The sequence below is a fragment of the Sarcophilus harrisii genome, chromosome 4 (assembly GCF_902635505.1).
Source record: "Sarcophilus harrisii chromosome 4, mSarHar1.11, whole genome shotgun sequence".
NCBI classification, from domain to species: Eukaryota; Metazoa; Chordata; class Mammalia; order Dasyuromorphia; family Dasyuridae; genus Sarcophilus; species Sarcophilus harrisii.
Window position 1 is genome coordinate 235360667 of NC_045429.1, and position 20779 is coordinate 235381445.

At 34.6% G+C, this 20779-nt stretch overlaps 1 pseudogene; it reads left to right on the plus strand.

Annotated features, from left to right (window-relative positions):
- The first annotated feature begins 333 nt into the window (after positions 1 to 333).
- The window catches only part of LOC111720644, an 87733-nt pseudogene continuing 67287 nt past the window's right edge, over positions 334 to 20779 (plus strand).

A 20779-nucleotide genomic window follows, 5' to 3' on the forward strand; every position in this document is an offset into this window, starting at 1 on the left:
AATTCTATGGTAATTTTCATCCCTAATTGATATAATATATCCCTACTTTATAAGTTAATATTTAAGCCATCTATTATTAAAGGAAAAATGGTTCCTGTCTTTCCATCTTTTTGCCAATTTACTGGTTCAGCAGACATCAAACCCTCCTTACCCCCTCCTATCCCTGCCACTCTATAGCTGAAGTCATAGGCCATGAAAGGGGTCATTGAGAAGCACCCACCACAGGTCCTGCCGACTCCAGTGTCTATAAATACTTCAAACTGTTTGTTATTCAAAGTAAGGGTTTTTATTGGCCAAGTGAGTGTGATAGCCTTTGTAAAATATGTTTACACAATGGCCTCAGAATTTGGACCCATGTGTGGGGCTAATTCACAATTATTATCTTCTGTTTTAACTGTAAGTCCAGATGGAATGACTATTCCTTGAGCTACACATTTTCCCTTGTTAAGATATGTTTCACTGTTGTCAGTGTTAATCATAGTTATAGACACAGGCACTTCCTCATATATTTGTATGACTGGGATAAATAATGAATATTAAGGTGGTGGAAGATTTTTAATTGGTTCCTCTTTGATACTGTTGAATGGGCATTTCACTAACAGCATGAAGGGGTAGGTGGTAATAATCATTGCTCCTGAATTTTATTACTATGATTGTCCCTTGGTGTGTAAAGCTGCATACCTGTTCCTCAGCTGTCATTCCCCAGGTTGATTTCGGGGCCATAGTGCCACTAAGTTGCTCAAAGTATAACTTCATGCTTGCTCCTGGAGTAATCTGAGTGACAGTCAACTGAGACTGTCCCAAAAATTTTGTCATGCAGAACACTGCCTGGCCTGAAATCAAAACTGTCTGTGAAAGTGCTTTCCAATCACTGAGGGACAAAATTGCCTGTGACATTGTTTCAAGTTGTAACTTAACAAAAACTGCTATGGGCCTATATTTATGAACTGAGTCCTTAATCTGGGTTAAAACTTGAAAGGGAAATGGTTCATGTCTACATTTTCTCTACCCTGGATTAAATGGGTCATCTTCTTCTATAACAGGATATAATTCTTCCCACCCCTCTGTGTCTTTTCCTTGATCTCTAGCCAGCTGCAAAACTTTTTGAAGTGAAGATAAAGGATATAACCAATTACTTTTTACTTTTTGTCTGCTAAGTGTCTCTGAGGTGTTTGTTTTATATTTCTGATTCTGCTTTTCCTCAGTTCTTATTTCATTTTTTACACTAGGAGAGCCTTTGAAAGGCTGTACACAAAAATGGACACTTTTTGGACACAAAATAAGGTGGAGCGGAAGGTGGTAAAAGGGGGAAAGGCCATTCATTATAATCTTGCTTAGGCTCAGGAGAGGGACATCTACTGCTAAGAGATGGGCCTGTCTAGGCTCCAACTGTAAATTTCCTGACCTTTTCTGGTTCTGTTTTCAGACTTTGTTTAATGACATTATATATAGTAAAAGTGACTTTTTTGTATTTCTCCTGGGCATTGCTTATCATAAGTGGTGAGCTGTTCACCAAAAACAATCCATCTATCACAATTATAATAGTCCTCCTCAGGTAACCACGGAGAAATGCAATGCTTGTAAGCAATGTCCAGGCATTTCCTAATGTCTCCTAATTGAACTGTGCACCCCTGCTTTTTTATACATTTATATATAGTCCTGACATATGCTTCCCTGTCTGAAGGGAGTAGGGTGCCTATTTTCTGTCCCACTAGGTACCACTCTCTGCAGAACTCTGCCTGGTCCGGAAACAGCACAGTTTGGCAGGCTCTCCCTCTGGAGTCTTTGTAGAGGTTGTCTTGATCATGTAGCAGTACTTGACTGCAAAGTGGTCACTCTGGCATCCTTTAGCTTCCTGCCCCCCTCTTTGGGCACCAGTTGTTGTGGCTGTCTTTTAAGAGCTCATGGCATATAAGCACTTTGATCTTAGAGGCAAGATGAATGAGGCAGGAGACTCATAGGTTGTGAAAAGAGCTCCAGTTTATTATGCCATACAGCCTTGTTGATATACATTTTTGCAAGTGTGATCAGTTTGTGAATAGTAGACAAGTCCCAATCACCATTCAGAGAAGCAGCTCATGGACTTTGCATATGCATGGTATCTACCAATGGGAGGAGAACCAATCCAGCAATTCAGCAGCTTGCTCACAGTTGAGAGGCCCTGTTCAGGCATTCCTGTTTACACAGCCACTGGCTGTGACCCTTGGCTTACACTCATTTCCATGATCACAAATCAATGCTCCTTGTTCACAAGGGTGTTTCAGCAATGTGGCAGAAAACTTATTGTGCATCAAAGGTCAAGATGACCTTGGTACTCCCTCTTAGCAGAATCCCATACCCTTGCAATAGGTTTCATGAAATGCTAGTTGAACTTTTTTTTTCTTTTTTATACAGACCCATCTTTTCTAAATCTCTTCTTAGAGTATATATTCCTCTTTGCAGTAGACACAGAAGACTGAGACCAAACATTAAGAACTTCACTGGCTTGGGACAGAGTCAATGAGGCTTCAGAAGGAGCCTCAAGAAAGGTATTTTCCACTCAGCCATCTCTGTAGTTGGTAACTTCATTCACATTGATATATATTAGGCAGCACCTTGAAGCTTGCAAAGAGATTAAATCCTGCTACCAAAGACAAGGGTGTGTTACCTGAGAGCTTGGGCCTCCATCTATTAATCTGACTTTGTTCCTTTTCTGATTCACTGAGACCATGAAGAAGATGAAAGAAAAAGAGAGATGTGATCAAGTCTCCTTGATCATTTTCAAATGAAGAGGAGGCAAAGAAAAGGATGATAGTTCTGGGGTTTGTACTTTTGGGGGGGAGGGTATCCAATACTTTATTAGCAAAGATAAATAAATTGAGGCATAAAGCCTTTTTTAACCAAAAACAAGATTTTGTGATTGTGTTATTGCTGTTATTTCCAATTATTTATCTGAGGTAACTCATGGACTCTAGACACTAAGGTGAACTCTGCCAATCTCAGACCTAGAAGTTTGCATTTTACCTCAGAAGAAAAGAAGTGGCCATCTCTCTCTGGAAAGCAAAAACATAAGTTGAATGACATGGAGAGGTGATAAGACTAAATCAAAATTATGAGAATTGCTTCAGCCACTCATACCCACCCACATTAGCAGGGCTGGGAATTGTGTGCTTACTACTCATTCAACAACATTTTCCAAGACAGCAATTCCTTCATCTAGGAAACACAATAAGAGATATTTCAGAGACTGTTTCCAAATACCATGGTGACATCTCATAAGAAGAACATGCTAGGAAATGGGAATTATGATGGAAATATCATCATGGCAGCCTTTAAGACCAAAGGCTATGAAACAGTTTTGTGAGACAAATGAAGGGATGTCAGTGTCCTCTCTTACATCCTGGGTTTCATCATAAATCTCTGCTCTAGCCTCTGCTGGACTCCATTAAAGCTTCCATTCAAAAGGCAGCAGTGGATTTGTGTCTAAGATGTGAGAAGCATCTAGTACAACCTTGACTCCAAGTTCAAAGTGTCTGAGTTAATAGGAGGTGAGAGTGAGCTCAGGAAATTTTTGAAACATCAGCTCCAAGGAAATAAGTGTCAATTGCTGCTTGTCATACCAGAGTTGGAAGGCAGATATATAATCTAGTTCTGCCATTTTTTCCTTTCTTCCTACAGAAGCTCCTCCCCCTCTCCTGCATCCCCAGAACCATCAATGTGTTGTGACCTCTGTCATCAAAGATCTCTCTCTCTCTCTCTATCCCATATCTTTCCAGACTTGACAGTGTAGGGTGAAAGTCACTTGTTTTTGGAGAAGAAAGGAAGTGATAATGTGGTCCAAGTTTAAAGCAAGCCCAAATGGTTTTACTTTAAAGCAGAAAGAATTCTCCTAACATTGACTTTCACCGTCCTTGTAGAGGTCACACAAGGGACTTAATATAATCTTTGCTGATATTAATCCCTGATTGGTAGATGATACCTCTACTTCCATTTTTTCTGTCAAACTCAAGGACCTCAAAATACTCATAAAACCCAGGTAACTAGCTTGGAAGGACAAAAAGTTAGGGACCTCTCAGAAAATTATCTCCATAACTCTACTTAGCAAAGCATGCTGAATGACTCTAAACCTCAACCCCACCTTAATTGAGAATATGTATCTAAAGGAAAGATGATTAGGAAAAAGGGAAAAGAAACTACATATTCTAAAAATGTTTATAGCAGTTCTTTATGGGGACAAAGACCTGGAAATTGCAAGGATGCCCATCAATTGAGGAATGATTAAACAAGTTGTTGTATATGACTATGATGGAATATTACTGTGCTATAAGAAATGCTGAGTTCAATGATTAAAGAAAAATATGGAAAGACTTGCATGAAATAATGAAGAGTGAAATGAGCAGAGCCAAGAGAACATTATATACAGTAACAACAATATTGTTTTTAGAATAACTGTAAACAAATAAGTCATTTTGATTATTATAAATACCTTAATTAATCAAAGGATATATGAAGAAAGATGTTAACTACATCCAGAGAAATAACTGAAATAGAAGTAAATATAAAATAATTTTATATTTTTATAATGATTTGTGTCTAATGGTAGCCATGGGGAGAGAAAGAGGGAGGGGAAAAAAGGAAAAAATATATACATGATAAGTCTATTATATTTTTAAGAGAAAAAAGAAATTTATGATATAGAAGGAAGAACAAAGCATGAATATAGATAGCATAGTTTATGAGAGGGTGAAGGAGCATAAACAGTCTTAATTAATTCTGCAATTGTACTTTTTGGATTCAAGTAGAAACGAATGACTGAAACTATAACATCCTAAATCAATTAAAAGCTAAAAAACAAAAAAAAATTAATAATAATTGTTGGTGTCAAATAGTCATAACGATTGATTTGATTTTTTTAAACTTTTCCTATTTGGAAATTAATAGACATGAAATGAATGAATGAATGAAGAAAAGAGACCATCCTAAGTGTTTTTCTTTTTAAAAAAAAATTTAATAGTATTTCATTTTTCCAAATACATGCAAAGTTAGTTTTCAACATTCATCTTTGTAAAATTTTTTGTTTCAAATTTTTCTACCTCTCTTTCCTCTTTACCCTCCCCAAGATAGCAAGCAATTTGATATAGCTTAAACATGTGCAGTTTTTCTAAATATATTTCTGTATTTGTCATTCTAGGCAATAAAAATCAGATTAAAAAGAAAAAAAAATATGAGAAAGACAAAAAAAACAAGCAAACAAAAACAACAACAAAGGTGAAAATACTATGTTTTGATCTACCTTCAGTCTCCAGAGTTCTCTCTCTGGATGTGGTTAGCACTTTCCATCACAAGTCTATTGGAATTCCTTGGAGAAAAGAGCCAAGTCTATCATGGTTGATCATCATATTGTCTTGTTATTATCTACAATGTCTTCTTGGTTCTGCTTACTTCATTTAGCATCAGCTTACACAGTCTTTCTATGCTTTTCTGAAATCAGCCTGCTCATCAATTCTTTTATTTATTTGATTGTTTATTTTTAATACACACTGTTTTATGAATTATTTTGGGAGAAAAAAGTCTGAACAAAAAGGAAAAACCATGGGAGATTTAAAAAAAAAAAGAAGTGAATATAGCATGTATTGATTTACATTAAATCTCCTTTGCCCCCTCCTGAGCATGGTAGAATTCTACCAATGTTCAATTTAAAGAAATTTTCTTTTTGAGCAATTTTCTTCTCAAAGAAATTTGGAACTATGACCAAGGAGCTATAAAACTCTTGGTTCCTTTTGATCCTGTAGTGTTTCTACTGGGTCTGTATCCCAAAGAGATTATAAAAGAAAGAAAAAAATCCATGGGCAAAAATGTTTGTAGCAGTCCTTTTTGTGCAGATGGCATTTTCTACACTGTCTATTGGGACTGCCTTGGATCACTGAACTACTGAGAAAAATCATCTTTCATAGTTGATTATAGCACATTCTTGCTGTTATTGTGTACAATGCAGTCCTGATTCTGTTTCTTTTGCTTAACATCAGTTTGTGTAAATCTTTCCAGATTTTTCTAAAATCATCTTGTTCATCATTTTTTTTTAAGAACAATAATATTCCATTATCTTCTTATACCACAACTTGTTCAGCCATTCCCCAAATGATGGGCAGCTGCTCCCTTTCCAATTCTTTACTACCACACACACACACACACACACACACAAAAAAAAAAAAAGCTGCTACAAACATTTTTGCAAATGTAAGTTCTTTCCCCACTTTCGTGATCTCTTTGGGACATAGACCCAGTAGAAACATTACTGGATCAAAAGGAATGAACAGTTTTGTAGTCTCTTAAGCATAATTCCAAATTGCTCTGAGTGTTTTTCAAAAAGAAAATTTCTTTAAATTGGACATGGTAGAATTCTATCATGTTCATGAGGGGCAAGGTAGAGAAATTAAATATATACTAAGTGAAGGTATAGCTTGGCCTTAGGTGACTTGTATTATAAAGTCCCCATCATTTTACTACATTGTGTCAAAGCTTTAGGTGAAGAAAATTGTAGTAAAAAGGGAAGTGAACTCTGCAACTTTACCCCTAAGTATCTCCCCAGAATGAGTTGAAAACTTTCTTTTTTAGAGGAACTCTAGTAGTTGAGGATGGAACACCTAGCAAAGTGTTGGGAGCCCAAAGAAGGACTGGAAGTAGAGGCAGTTCCCAGAGCCAGGGCCCTTAAATATGGCAGCATGAGCTCTGTGGGAATGGTTTTTGACTAGTTAGCTCAGAAATGACCTTTAGCCACCAACAGAGCCTTTTTCGGGTGGTCACTTTTTTTTCCCTAATTCTGGAAGATTAAAGAGTAGAAGATAATGATAATTTGACTCCCTCAACATTAGTCATCTGAGCAATTGACTACCTTAGTAATAAAAATACAGGAGTAGCCTATTTGGCTATTACTCACGATGATAATGACAGAATAAAGTCAAAAAGGTAAATAAAGCCCATTTGCAAAATGGGCAAATTTCTCTCCAATAGCAAAACAAGACCTATAAGACAAGCCTGAGCAGGCTAACAATCCAACAAGGTCTTTTTTTTTAATGATTAAATGTAGTGACCAGAAAGCAGTTGCTGCTTTATACTCTTCCAGAGTCTAGATGCAATGTCTCCTGCACTGTTTTCCATACTAACTCTGCTACTTGAGCCTTGCATGATTAACATTCCAATCACCACCAATAACCAGAAGATCCAGCCAACTTTGGTGGGCTTAAAGGAGCTCTGTTCATGACAGCAAGCCATTTCACAGGAAGACCTATGTAAGTGGAATAGGAGACCTCATAAACCTTGGAATTCACCTACCAAAGGTATATGCAAAGACACAATAAACATTTCAGAATTAGTTTCTCTGTCCATATCCAACTCTGTTGGTCAGAAACAATGACCCATGCTGATGCCTAAAAGCACAGAGATCCTTATACCTACAAGGAAAAGGATCCCCCAAGCCTATTGCCCATTGGCAACCAATTCTAGTCTAATTTTTTTTTTGTTTCCCTTCCTCACATTTCTTGACCTTGTGTTGGGTTTATTTACAGAAGATGTATTTTGTTTAACCAAACATTTTTAAACGGAAAACTCCCTATGAACTCTATCATTTCCATGGGCCTGAGTTCCATAATTAACTATGTAAAAAAAAATCTCCCAAAAAATACCATTGGCCCACCTCCACGCACACATGTGTGCATGCACATACACACACATACATACACACACACACCACACACCACACATACCACATACACACACACACATCACACACATACACACACTCTACTGGTCCTACTTATTACCATTATCAAAGGGAACAACTCTTAACCGAGAAAGGCCTGATCCAGAACCATCAATCAGTTGCCACCTATCCCAACAGGTTCAGTAACAGCAAGACCTTCCCTCCCTCCATCACCAGACTTGATTCTGGATTGTCAAAGTGTTCAGAATCACAAATCAGTATGGTTATAATAATGGAAATGACAACAAAAAAGATATATTATCAACTGTTTGGCTGCAGTAACCTAAAGATTCCCAAGACTTTCCATCTGACTTGCAGCTGATGTCTTCTCACTCTATTAAAATTCTGAGCTGTTTGAAAGCAGGGACCACACTGATCTGTTGTTGTCTCTAGGCTTTAGCACAGTGGTTTGTCCATGATAAATACTCAATAAATGCTTTAGGATTTATTCCTAAATCACAGTAGAGAAATCAAAGTAGCCTCATTAAGTAAAATTACACTTCAAGAAATATTATCTGAAGGATTCCATGTAATCACCTTTCAGTCTTGTACTAGTGCACCGTGGCAGGAAAGACAATAGAATGAATTACTAGACAAATGACAAAGTGAAAGAAAAAAATACTTAAGTGTCCACTGAATGATAGAAACTATGATAAATGTTGAAAATATAAATATCAAAAGCAAAATCAGCTCTGATTACAATATGTTTCCTTTCTAAAAGGAGAAAGAAACATCTATAAGGGAGCGGTGGACAGGGAGAGCTATTTTGATTGGGGAAGTCCAGGGATAGTAACTAAATTCATAAAGGAATTGATTTAAATATTCTTTCCAGGAATGACAATGCAAAAATGCTTTGTGCCCACAAATACACATGGTAGAAATTGAGAAGGTCGGGAGAAAATATACACATGGCATGAAAGTGAGCAGTCCAGTGGGTGTAAGTCAGACAAACTCTCACAAATCAGGTACACAAGGCCCAAAGAAATAGATTGGAATGCCAGATTGGAGGCCAAGAGGGGAATAAGATAGAAAGGTATAAAAGTTCCTGGAGAGAAGTGTAGTAGGTCTGGATTGAGTATATGATAAACTCTCACCCATAAGCAATATATCTGTGGGGCAATATAGATCACATATGGAAAATTGACCGTGTTCAGTGACCTGAAATGTCTCTATAAATCCATGGTTTTAACTCCATTATTCTTTTGGTCATGTTCTAGGAATATGAAGGAAATAGGAAGTCTCTGGAGAATTAAAACTTCAGGTCAAATGAAGATAGTCAAGCTGGTTATAAGACTATTATTTGTTATTAAGAAAAAACTGAATGTAAAAAAAAAAAAAGTGGTTTCAAAATAGTATCCAAAAGATGTATGATGAGAACAGAAGGTAGGATTGTAATGTATAAAGAATGAAGGATAACAAATAAAGAATCTATGTACTCCAGTGAGTGGTACCTTCATCATTTCATATGATCCAGAAGAAAGTCAATGGTATGTTGGATATATATCCATTGGTGAAGGATTTATGAGAGGATGAAGACATAAAGGAACATGTTAGATTCTTCCAGAGCTTATGTTCTCTTGACACAGACTTCAAGATCCTTGGAATACATGTGGTTCACAATGAAGTTTCTGTACACTTGACACTTAGGATCATGAGGGTTTCTTTTCTGTTCTTCATCACTCACTTTTCATGGGAAGGACAAAGTGGAACAGAATGGAGGCAACTGCCAGTAAGTGCCTGGAATAATGGTGAAGGATATGGCTGACTACTGGGACTAGGAGAGGAGGCATGGCTATAATCACAAGAGACTATTTTGTCCCACATCTTTTCATTCTCTAAGAAAATAAACTTTCCCACAATTCAAATCCTCAATGGGATCAAGACAATTTCCCATTGCAAACAGAACGAGTGAAAATTCAGAAAGGAATTTCATTATGTCACATTGAAACTACATAAAAACTGACCATGTGGTCTCAGATACTATTTCCATTACTCTCAATTCCTTAAACAACCATATGTTGTAACTTTGCATACTCAAAATTCAAATCAGACTAATTCAGGTGCATCTGCCTTCTCTAGAACCACTCTTAAGATTAAGATCCTCATCTACTGAATTCAGCAAATTCCCAGTTATTCAAAATGCATTCCCGGTATGCAGGTGTATAATACTCTGGTTTCCATGGCAACTCAAGGTTTTCCCAATATATTATATTCTGTTTTAACAAAAGAACACTTAAGAATAAACTGGTGGGTTTTTTCAACATCCCATAATAAAATATATCATCACATTTCTGTGTTTGAATACTATTTATGCATTCAACTTTTTAAAAGCAGAATAGTGCTCTGATGTATATTATGTGGGAGTGAAATTAACTCATTCCCAAATACCACAAAGACTAAACAAATAATGAGCAATTCTCCCTTTCCACCCAAAGAAGGGGAACTCACTCACTCATAAACTAATAGGGAAGAAATTTTCTTTCTACATCCCCTCCCAGAGACTTCCTGCAAAATGCCATAGTTATGTGGCAAATATGTCCAGTGTACTAATTATATTAACTATGGAAAAATGAATTTGTCAGGCATTTCTTTGAATGAGAATTATAATACTGGATTATAAAACCATTTTCTAAAAGGAGGCCAATTTAGCATTTAAGCTACATAAGTGGGTTATTTAAGCATACTCATATTGCTTTATCATCCTACACTCCTCAAAGGCTTAAGATCACTTCTGTTGCATCAGCATTTTATATTTCTCCCCATTCTTGTATACTCAATAATTATTGGAAATTAATACTAATGACTATAATTGAAAATAAACTCTCAGTGCACCAGAACAAAACATAGTGAGCCCTATATGAAAACATATCAAAGAAGAAATTACAAAATTCATCCCTTCACATAAATTGAGCCTGCTATGCTATGAGCCCAAAATCAGGTACTGAGGGACAGCAAACATGATAGGAAAAAAGCTCTCAACCAATTCTATCTTTCCTAGAGGCTGTTTCACCATGGAGATTGCATTTTTAAATATTCAAAAAGATACAACTGGGAAAAAAAAGTAGAAAGAAATATAATTTCTTAAGAGAAAAAAAATTCAAGTATTCAAATTCTGATAAATGTCATTAGTTTCTGATCAGGTACAAATCAGATGTTCTTTAGATGAAGCAAAATGTAGATGTTAATATGGTCCTTTACTGTTACTTTCACTGATAAAACCAAATCTTTTTCTGATATTGAACTATTTGACAGCATCCTCAGTGTCTGAGAATAGAAAAAAGATCTTAGAGATCATCTAATTCAGCCCATACCTTACTAATAATTCCCTCTACTCAACAGTAATAATAGCTGTATGTAATTAACTCACATTTTGAGTATTTTTTCTGCCTAGATACACTAGGAAAATTAAGTATCTTAATGTAAGCACCAGCATAAATCAATAAGAATCATTCATGATATAAAAAACAACCACAAAACAAGAATATCAACTTTTATTTGACTTTCAAATTCTAACAAATATAATAATACAGGTTAAGCATAGGTTAAAAGGATTAACTTGAAAATAGAGAAATCAAAACATCACTTTTTGCAGATAGCATTATAATATGTATTTAAAAATTCAATTGTTTCAACCAAATATCAATGAAAATAATAAATGGATTCATCTACATTGCAGTTTTGCAGATAAACTTATAGCATTCTTAAATCCTACCTGTTAGTAGAAGAGATAAAATATTTGGTATGTGTGTGCATAAAATACAAATGCGGCAGCTAGATGGTACAATGGATAAAATACTAATACTGTATTTAGGAAGACCTCAATTCAAATCTGACCTCAGACACTTGCTATCTATGTGATACTGGACAAGTCATTTAATTTTCATTTGCTTTAAAGTCCACTAGCAAAGGCAACTGCAAACCATTCAAACCAAAAAACTATGAAGAGTGTGATCCATGGGATCAAGAAGAATCATATACAACAACAAATACATATCATTTGTATAAATAAAATTCATTAAATATTTGGGAATTGAGCTATCTAGAAATATATATAACCCGTATTAGAACAAATGTAAAACTATAGTGACTAAAATAAACAATTGGAGGGCTACTGCAATGAGTTCCAGAAAATAACTTTCTACAGAAAGAAAAGAATTCAAATGAGGTACTTATTTTAGTTTTGAGGATGAGAGAATTTTTTTTCATTCCCTACAAATAGAACAAGAATAAGAAAGACTAGGAAGATTGACACATATAATCAGCAAAAATTTGATATCTGCAATGTACAAGTAAAAAAAAAAGGATAAACAAAGAATAAATCATTTTTAAAGGGGAAACAGATTATTAACAATCACTTCAAAGAATTCAAAATGAAATTGATACTACTTTTCCTCCACCAACTTGACAATAAAAAAAAATTTTTTTTAAACAATGTGACCCAATCCTGACAGAGTTGTGGAGGCATATAAGAGATCATTTTACTTGAAGGGCAATCTGATAGCATGCATTAAAACTTATTTTAAAAATCATTTTGTTTGACCCAGTAATTTCATTGCTAGGAACATACCTGACAATGGTGTCATAAATTTTAAAATTTATAACTGTTTAAAGCAATATTGTTTATAATTTTCCAAAAAGGGAAATAATATAAATATTCAACAATGGAGTGATAGTTAAATAAATTTTACACTTAATGTAATTCAATCATTCAAATAAGACTGATTAGGTATTAGAAGTAAAATGAAAACTGCAAGGCAAAGCAAAAAAAAAAAAAAAGGAGTCAGAACAGATTATACTGTAAGTTTAACAATACAAGAGGAAAAGTAAATGTGAAAGAACAAAAAAAAAAATGATTTTGGCCATGATGAAAAGAACATTTGGTACATTGAAAAGACTTTAAATGTGCATAATTATAAAGCAATTTTCATTGCATTGTCTTTTAATGTTAAATTTACAATAATTCATTTAAGAATAAAGATATATTTTTTTAAAAGTGACATATATCTAAACTTTCAGAAAATCATTTTAGCTCAGTTTTCTCAGTGAAATTAGAACATTGAACTGGATGACCTCTAATTTATTTTATAGCCATAATTCTATGGCCATATGTTAAAGGATAGTAAAAACCAACTAACTATTCACATAATCTAAAATAAATCAATTTACATTAATATTTATTTAATATTTTGACAAGATGGAAGAAGATGAAATTATGCATTACATCACCTTCATTTGGTCCCAACTTACAAGATATATTGAACAAGAAAAGATATCAGAGGATTCAACAGAAATATTCTTCATATGGCTGATAGATCTCAAAATGTGTCTTCTGTTTTAATGATCTAAACAGAACAGTAAAACTGATTTTGAAAAAGTTCTCTTTTGTGGACATTTCCAATCAAAATTCCAAAGAGATTCACCCAAAACATTTTTTTCATTCCTCTAATTAAACTGCAATTCAGTCTCCAAATGTAAAACATGAGATCAGTTTTCATAAAGTTCTGAACCAAAATACAACTATTTCAAAAGCCTACTTACTGCTTGTATCCTCTGCAATGCAACTTCTCATAGATGCAGTCACATTATTGATACAATTATTTTCTCACTTAAATTGTTACATTCTTGCTGGCAAGAGCCTGTTGTTGCTGTTGTTGTTCAGTAAACTTCAGCAGTACCCCATTTGGAGTTTTCTTGGTAAAGGTACCATTTTAAAGATGAGGAAACTGAGGCAAACAGGATTAAATGACCAGATCATAGAACGAGGAAATGTCTGAGACTAGAATGGAATTCATGAAGATGAGTCTTCCTGACTTCAGTCCTGGCAATCTAACCATTATGCCACCTAGCTGGCCAACAAAAGTGTTTTAGAACTGCAAAGAAAAGCATAATTTCTAGCTAGTTTAAAAAGAACCTGGAAATCCATCTGCTCTTGAGATTCACAAATTTTCTGTGTCATGGATTTCCTTGGTATTCTGTTGAAGCTACAGTCTCACAATAATGTTTTAAAATAAAGAAAAACAAATCCACAGAATAATAAAGGAAAACAATTATCCTGAAATACAATTATCAAAATATTTTTCAAAACAGCTTCATGAATTCCAGGTTAAGAACCCAGCTACTTTTTCATACTATGCATAAGGTCCAATTAGGTTAAGTAACTAGGTAAGCAAAGCATCAAATATCAGAGGCAAGATTTGAATCTACATCTTCTGACTTCAGAGACAAAAGTTCCAATGTGTGATGCTAGTTTCCTGCTTGCTCCCTAATTGATCAGTTTGTGGATACTCAATAAAATACAGTGTTAATCTTAATTTTCTTCTTAAGATTATTATTGCTAATTGTAGTGGAATAATTACCAGATAATTAAAAATCATAAATAAAAACCTGAACAAATTTTAAGAATTGGTATCTTCATACAGAAGAATTCAGTTAAAAAAATAAAAAGATTAATAATATTTCAAGTAAATTGAAACAGCTTCTCCCCTCCCCCAAGAAAGTGTTCAGTTGTGCCAAATCAAACATTTAAGTGCCTAATATATGCAATGAACTCTGTTCATAAGAACAGGAGATAGAATGAATGTATGTCTGGCACAATGCTTAGTTTCTGAGAAAATATTTTTTTAAAAAAAAAGCAAGTCAACCTTTAAAAGACATATACATGGATAATTTTTCAACATTGATCCTTGCAAAACCTTCTGTTACAACTTTTCCCCTCCTTCCCCCCATCCTCTCCCCTAGATGGCAGGTAGACCAATACATGTTAAATATGTTAAACATATATGTTAAATACAATATATGTATACATATCCATACAGTTATTTTGGAGCATAAGAAAAATTGGACTTAGAAATAAGATAAAAATAACCTGAGAAGGAAATCAAAGATGCAAGTAGACAAAAACAGAGGGAGTAGAAATGCTATGTTCATACTCATTTCTCATAGTTTTTCACAAGGTATAGCTGGTTCTCTTCATTATTGAACAAATGGAACTGATTTGGTTCATCTCATTGTTGAAGAGAGCCAAGTCCATCAGAATTGATCATCATATAGAATTGTTGTTGAAGTATATAGTGATCTCCTGGTCTACTTATTTCACTCAGTATCAGTTCATGTTAAGTCTCTCCATGCCTTTCTGAAATCATCCTGCGGTCATTTCTTACAGAACAATAATATTCCATAATATTCATATACCACAACTTATTCAATCATTCTCCAGTTGATGGGCATCCATTCAATTTCCAGTTTCTAGCCACTACAAAGAGGACTGCCACAGACATTTTTGCACATACAGGTCCCTTTCCCTTCTCTAAGATCTCTTTGGGATATAAGCCCAAAAGTAACACCGCTGGATCAAAGAGTATGTACAGTTTGATAACTTTTTGAGCATAGTTACAAATTGCTCATGGAGCCTACATTTCAATAGGAAGATAAACACATAATGAAGTGGTGGTCTGAAAAGAAAGTTTTTATCAAATAAATCACAAGGGAACAATAAAGAAGTTAATTGACTATTCCAGAAGCAGTAATAGTATTGATGTAACTAGTTTTCAGAACAAGAGATGGAAGGAGTGAGCAGGGGAGGAGAGGCACATGAGGCATCAGATTGGAAAATGGACAGAATGAAAGTACTGGTAGCCAGCTAAATAAATATATAGATCTATAGAAGGAGGCCATTAGAACTTCACAAAATAGGAATTCCATAGCTCCTTCAGGATACAGTAACAATATACTGTCATGAATAAATAGAGATAGGCTAAAAGAAAAAATGAAAAATAGTTCTTGCCTTCAAGAAACTTCAATTCCACTATTCTACATCATAGAAACAAATTACAAAATATAGATAATTTGAGGAGACAGAGAACATTAATAACCAGAAAAATCAAGGACTGCTTCTAAGAGGATACTATATTTAAGTTGAACATTGAAAAAGGATGGAAGTAAGAGACAGATATTTGAAGCTTGTTATTTTTGTCCTTCATTCCTCTAACAAGTCACTATTGACCTTGGATTAATGCCATAATTATAATATTATTGTATCCAGACTTGCTGAGCTTTCTGCTAATTCCAATTGTATAAAATTTGGCAATATATTTTATGTGATTGAACATTTTAAACTTATTATCAGATTGCTTATCATCTATGGGAAGGGTTTGGGGAAGAAATAATAAAATTTATAATTCAAAACATTAAGAAAAATTAAATGTTAAAAATTATTTTTACCTGTAATTGGGGAAAAATATTATTTTTTAAAAAAGAAAAATCACCTATTTTAGATGCCACTAGAAATGTGCTTATATTTGCTACAAGGTGAGCTAAATGAGGTGGCTAAGAGCACCAGGTGTGGAATCAAGGTAATCCAGATTCTAATCTGGATCTTCTCTACCTGTATGACCCTGGGCATATTATAATATCTTGTAGTCTCAGTTTGCTTCTCTATAAAATAGAGATAATTAATACCTGGGAGTATTGTTAGCAGCTTGATCATGGTGGTGAGCAGAGTTTGTGGTGAGAATGAGTGAACAAGATGAATGGAAGCTGAGAGGAACAATACAACCATAATACAACCAGGAATGGGTGGTTAACAGGAAAATTCATGTTTATCTAAAGTTATAGATTCTTGGCTCTATATTCTTTATTAAGTGAGAAGCAGTATAAAAGAAATAAATAATAATGAAACTGTAGTCCTAGGAAGTCCAGAGTTTAATAATCAGAATTGTATTATCTAATCTTGCTTCTTGGGAATAAACATTGCTTCATTTTATATATTCCCAGATCATCCTAAAATAGTGATAGGCATATAGAGAATGATTAATAAATATTTGTTGATTGATTGACTGAGCTTAGTTCTTATCTTTGGAGAAGAATTCTCCATAATGGACATAAAGGCTCTATCAGAAGAAAAAAAAGACATATATCAGTCCCCTGTACCCTCAAAATTTTCAGTAGCCTCTAAGGAGATCTAAAAGGTTCTGGATTGTACCATCTTGGAATCCTCCTAGAGTAGCTAAGAATCTCAAAGCTGGGGATAAGAAAATACACCAGTGTCAACGTAATCCTCTAGGGTTCCTGGGGCTGAAAGCTAATGTGAACCCAGGCAATTGACAGTGGCTTTATTGATTCTATTCTTGTCCCAACCCAAAACCCTAAAGTAGCCCCATTATATTCTTGGTAATCCATGAATAGCTAAGGATCACAGTAATTGAGTATTACTGTATGAAGTGGTAAACTTAATACTTGAGAGAGGTCATTTCATCTTAAGCCAAAACAGCTGCCATTTTGATTTAATAGATTTCCCAGCTTTCATTGCCTTATGCTACCTCTTACCTCAACTACTAGAGTGAGTGTATATAACTCTTATCATTATTAGAATTCAATTGAGGTATCTGAGTCTCCAAAAATGCATCAGATGAGTTCCCCATACATACTTTCTCATTCATCCATCACATCCCCCATGGCTGAAGCACAACACATCACAGAATTTACCTGTGTTAAATAATTTTCATACCACCATATTCCAAGCCAACCCCATGTTCTGCTGCAAATAATAGCCTTCAATACTGTTCAATACCCTCAAGTCAATCACTCCTCCATTTCTTAAAACAGCACTCCTCTTCTCTTCCTTTGGTAGTTGCAATCAACAGCAGGGTTTCTATTTGGAACAGGAAGATTATGTGATTTGGCCAGCAGCCATCAGAAAGAAATGCTCCCTTTGGGAAACCAGCATTTATTTTCTCGTAGCTCATTATGTATCTCCTCTGTTAGGAAACACTTTTAAATTCTGCTTTGACACTCATTTGTTTCAGTTTGTTTTCTTCTATAACATGTTTTAAACCCATTGCTCCCAAATGCAGTAGCCGATTTATCAGTGCACGTCTCTGCAACACTCAGCATAGGCCAAGTACAATTTTGTAGTGCCATTCAAACACTTTCTGTTATTATAGAATGACAAAATTATATTCAACTACCTACAAAAAATAAAGAAATAAATCAGAAATTCCCATTTGCCAATGCGGACTCATACACCATATAGAATATACATTAACAGAATGGATTATCTGTTCAAGTTTTTTCTTCTTTAGACACTACTTTACTTGCAGGAAATGTGCTTTCTTGAACAAAACCCTGTCTCAAAAATCTAAAGGTTTTTTTTCCTTCCAATTTCTACAGAAGATTCATCTTCCTTCCAAACAAGTGTGTTTGACACATATTCCATGTTCATAATCGTCTATATCTTGAATATTCTGGAACCTTACAGATATTTCAACTGGATGAAATCCTAAGAAAATGAATTTTTCATGCACAAAGTCAGAACCACCACATAGGACAATACTTTATATAGAAACTTTTATTAAAATAGGCATCCTTTTCTCCTCATCAGATAAAGTTTTCATTCCATTGATCATAAATAATTCTAGATGTTTTAGCATTACTAAATAACATTAGGGCCTAAAACTGCAATTTTATTGTAATGGGGACTTCTCTTGTGAGAAAATTTAATAGTAACAATAATAATTAATACTATCATACCAAAATGATAACTTTCTTAATGCCTTTTTTTTGTTCACGAAGCTCCTGTTCCATGAATAATAGTTCTAGTTTCAACTTACAACTAGGAAATGGAAAGAAGTTTCTGATTCTTAGGTATATCCCTGTAAGTCAGGAAGGAACCTAACTACATAATTTATATATATCATCATTACATATATGGCAGATAAAGAATATTAATTAATCAGTATGATCTGTTGTAAGCATAAAACATGGCATATAAAACATATAGTCCACTCAAAATTAAACTCCTCACTCTAAGATTGCAAAATAGAAAAGCACCAAGACTCAGCAAGAGATTTTCTTCCCTTATGATTTCATCCTTTTTTCTCTTCTTTGCCTTCACTTTCACAAACAGATCAAGAGAGGCAGCATTACATAGTAGAGACCAGTCCTAAAAGTTAAGAAGACATGGATTCTAGTCCCTTTGTGATATACACTGGCTATGTGTAAACAAATTATTTAATCTCAGTATTGCAGAGAAGGGAATGATCCGAATTTGGTAGAAAGAGTTTTCTCACCTAATAGTTTCTATACCAGTAAAATCATCCCTCAAATCTTGACCCTTAACTTTGAATATGTATTCACTAAAGTTAGAATTTGTTCTTGGGTATTCATTATTCAGCTTCACTTTCAATTATATACTGTACACAGGCATCTGCAACAATAACAACAATCTGCAAGCTAAATGAGGTCATTATACATCCTTCTTAATTTGCTATTTATCAAATACTTGAGTTTCTTTTTAACATACTTTCACCTTCAAGCAGAAGAAATGCCACAGAAGACAAAGCAAGAGGGATACTAAGAACTCTATATGAAAAAATTAGAAACTAGAGAATTCACTTCTTCTCAACCTCAAATAACAGAGGTCTGGGAATTGAGGAGAGAGAGAGAGAGAGAGAGAGAGAGAGAGAGAGAGAGAGAGAGAGGAGAGACAGAGACAGAGACAGACAGAGAGAGAGAAACAAATAGACAGAGACAGAGATGGAGAAACAGAGACAAAGAAGACATTCCTATGTACTACCCCCCTCCCAAGTGGGTGGAGGCATTGCTGGAATGCTGGGGAGCTGTGGGATCTGGCAATAAAAATTCACTCCCTTCTGTTACATTTGGGTGCACGAGAGGAGCATCTGGAAATGTGGCTTTCTTCAGCTGGGTGGTGTGCCATGTGGACAGCCATTCCATGACCAAAAGCCAACCCTTAAGGCTAAATCAAATCTTTAAAAATAAAATAAGAAAAAAAAACTATTTTTTTTTTCTTTTCAAAATAAGTACTATGTGGGAGGCAGCTTATGCCTGTTTCAATTTCTACATCTGTTTATGACACATTGGAATCAATATTTTCCCTTGTAATCCAGGTTATCCATTTCCTAGTAAAGTGTCTCATCTAAATAACATGTTTTCTTCAAACTATTAGTGCCTCAAACCTGGAAAAGATTACTAGTACTCTTTGCTATCCTTCTTTACCTACTCCTACTTCTATTCATAGCTATAACTTATCTTTGGCAAAAACAATAGGAAGGCCAGAGTTGAGAGTTGGAGAATTGTGCCATCCCAGTGAAGAAAGTATTTTGTGGAAATGGTAGCAGTCAACGGGAAAGTAATGGAAAGAAAGGAGCAATAATATCACAAAGAACATTTCAATTCACATGCAGTTTTTCTAGAAGAGGGGTTAGCCTGTACCTCTGAGAATCTTGCCTATGTGTTTTTGAAGATTTAAGATGAAAATAGTTCTTAGGACAAAACAACAACACTGAAACCTTGAGGATAAAATTAGTAGATGGAAAAATTGAAATATCTTATTTGACAGAAGACCATCAAGCACAAGATTGTTGGTCACAAGAAGGATGTGTTTGCCCCTAGACACTGACAACCTTGTTCAATGTCCCAATCACCCTACCCTAGTTATAGAACTACATCTATTTTTGTCTATTATAATGGATACAAAAATTTATAAATTTTTATATTGGGTCTCTGAGATAGCCTTATTATTTCCTGAGTTTGCCACAATAGGTATTCTTTTTCTAAGTTGAACTAGATGGCCACAGAGATTACCTTCTAAATCTAAAATACCACAGTTTTGTAATTCTGTAATATTAGATGAAAAGGAAACAATTTAATTTTGAAAATTGTATGAGAAATAGTCAAAATATCTGCAAGGTTCTGCTGACATAATAAGCTATGAAAGCCCTTAATGATAGCATAAGACAATAGCAAGAGTGTTGAATTTGAAGTTAGAAGATGTGGTTAAATCCTGACTTTGGGCAAATTATTCAACCATTGTGGGCATGTATTTCTCATCTCTAAAATGAAGGATTTAGACTAGATAGTTTCTAATGTCTCCTCTAGTTCTAAATCTATGATACTATGATTCTTTAGTCAAAGAAAGTCATCAGAGGCAACTTAGCTTAGCTGCATCCTAAAAAGTAAATATAGATAATCTCACTGTGTAAGATCCCTATGAGACCAAAGGAAATGGAAAAACTAATTCTT